A 2,038-nucleotide genomic window follows, 5' to 3' on the forward strand; every position below is an offset into this window, starting at 1 on the left:
ACCCCCCTCCCCCCTTACCAGTTCTCCCAGTTGTTCCCATAACTCTTTCCGGTGTCAGCGCCCCTTTCGCTGCGCCCTTCGCCGGTGAAACTTCGAAAAGTCGCTTATATATATATATAGGAAAGAAGGATCGCAAAAGGAAGAGATGAAAGAAATCCGGAGGTAGGGGAGGATTAAGGGGATTGTGAGGGAGGACGGGGAGGGATTGAATATTCATCGCAGGTAGGCCGAGCGCGGGTACGCGAGCCGCGCCCTGCCTGATTAGATCATAAAACTAAAACTCCCGGGAAATTAAAGCCTACAATTTATGGGTGCGAAAACGCGACGCTCTGCTGAAAGAAAGGGTGCATGACTGGTTAGCGGGGTGGTGGTGGAGGGCAAGCGGGTGGCAAGCGGGTGGCACCGGCAGCGTCGAGCGGTCGGGGGAGGGGGGGCAGGAGGGAAATAGAACAGGCGTAATGTGTATGTGTGGGGTTGGGAGGGTGGCGGGCAAATGGATACAGAGCGGATTGGGTCCCAGTAGCCCTCATGGGAGGCTGCTCCCACCTATGGGGATGGTGATTGTAATTATCACTGCACAACAGTCTATGGAAGAGGGAAAGGGAGAGGGAGAGGGAGAGAGAGAGGGAGAGGGAGACAGAGAGAGACGGGGAGGGGTGAGGGGAGACGTGATGTATTGGGGCTTAGAGTGGATTTCTCCTCCCCCCTCTCCTCTCCCCTTGTATTCAGGCGATTGAGTGATACAAGTGTTTACGGCAATGGAGCCATATTCCGAGAGTAGATTCCTAGCGCGTAGCATTGCTTCCATGGAGATGGCTATACACCGCAGTCGACGGTTGCCTGGGCGCCTAACTTGCGTAATCTACTGTAAACGTAATCTCTCGCGTAATCTGCTAGAATCAGATTTAAGGCGTCTTGTCTTTGTCAGGAAGGAAGTGGAATATAGGGGGAGATAGAGAAACGGAAGAGGTGGGAGACACCGAGAGAAGGAGAGAGAGGCGGAGCAACTCGAAGGTAGTTGCCTTCGTTTACAAGGTGACAGACAGTCGGGTGGCAGGAGAATAAGGTGGGGACGCAGGTAGGAAGGAGGTTGGGCGGGGGACTGGATCTTTCCCGGGGGTCCTGGTGAGGGGAGCCCTGGTGAGCGTTAGCGGTACGTTGGCACTGGGCAGGCCGCCTGGTGTAAAAAACACGCAGGGCTGCTGGGTGGTTGATCGGTTCATCAGCTGGATGGTGCCGAGGGCACGGACGAGCTCTGGCTTGAGGCTGCCGGCGTGGTGAAGGGCGAAAGGTTGGCAACACTTCCCTGGCCGGGCTGACCCCCTCCCCTCCCCGGTGGCCCACCTGTCTCGCTTCTCGTCTGATCTGCTGGCTTACGCGCCCCGCTGGGTTTTCAAGCTCTCAGGCGAGGCGCTCAGCTCCCGGGCCCCCTGCATATGCCGCGCCCGGGCGGCGCGACCAGCGATAGCAATGGCGGCGGCCGGCGAATACGCGATGGATGTTGGTGCGAGTGTAGGGCGCTGCTGTCCGGACGCCCTCCAACAGCAAACACAGTTGGGAATAAACACTCTCACACTCACACGCTGAGCATTGGTTGTTGGGCCGGCAGCGCCGAAGCGCACGCCCATAGCACCCGCACCACGCTCAGGTGGCGTGCTAGGGGTGTGCTGCGGGCGTGGCGGGGCGTTGCGGAGCGGGGCGGCCCGTGGGCCCCGCGGTCGGTCGGGATCAAGGCCGACAGGAAGCTAAACCACTCACTAACGCCCCACCACCGTGTGAGAAGGGGTGTAAAGAACTGTAGACATTCGTTTGCGCTTCGACCCGTGCACCCAAAATTATACACGCAGCCTGGACTGGGCGGCCTGTGTTCACATGCGGTATAGGGGGCCAGAGGAGGGGGCGAGTTTTCGACAGGGGCGAGGCACGTAGTAAAGATAAGGCCAGAGAGGCACGCCCAGTGCGGCGTTCCGATTCATAAATTTCCTACTTTTGCGCCGCGTGGCGAGAGGGCGGTGCGGGGGCGGAGCGGAGCGGGGCG

The 2,038-nt window shown here is 59.2% G+C and overlaps 1 protein-coding gene across 1 annotated transcript in view; it reads left to right on the plus strand.

Annotated features, from left to right (window-relative positions):
* Positions 1–2,038, plus strand: part of LOC113214499 (GTP-binding protein GEM-like) — a 7,803-nt gene that overhangs the window by 3,446 nt on the left and 2,319 nt on the right. The gene's annotated exons all lie outside the window — the stretch shown is intronic.

The sequence above is a fragment of the Frankliniella occidentalis genome, unplaced genomic scaffold (genome assembly GCF_000697945.3).
Source record: "Frankliniella occidentalis isolate FOCC.00 unplaced genomic scaffold, Focc_3.1 Scaffold19, whole genome shotgun sequence".
Lineage (NCBI taxonomy): Eukaryota > Metazoa > Arthropoda > Insecta > Thysanoptera > Thripidae > Frankliniella > Frankliniella occidentalis.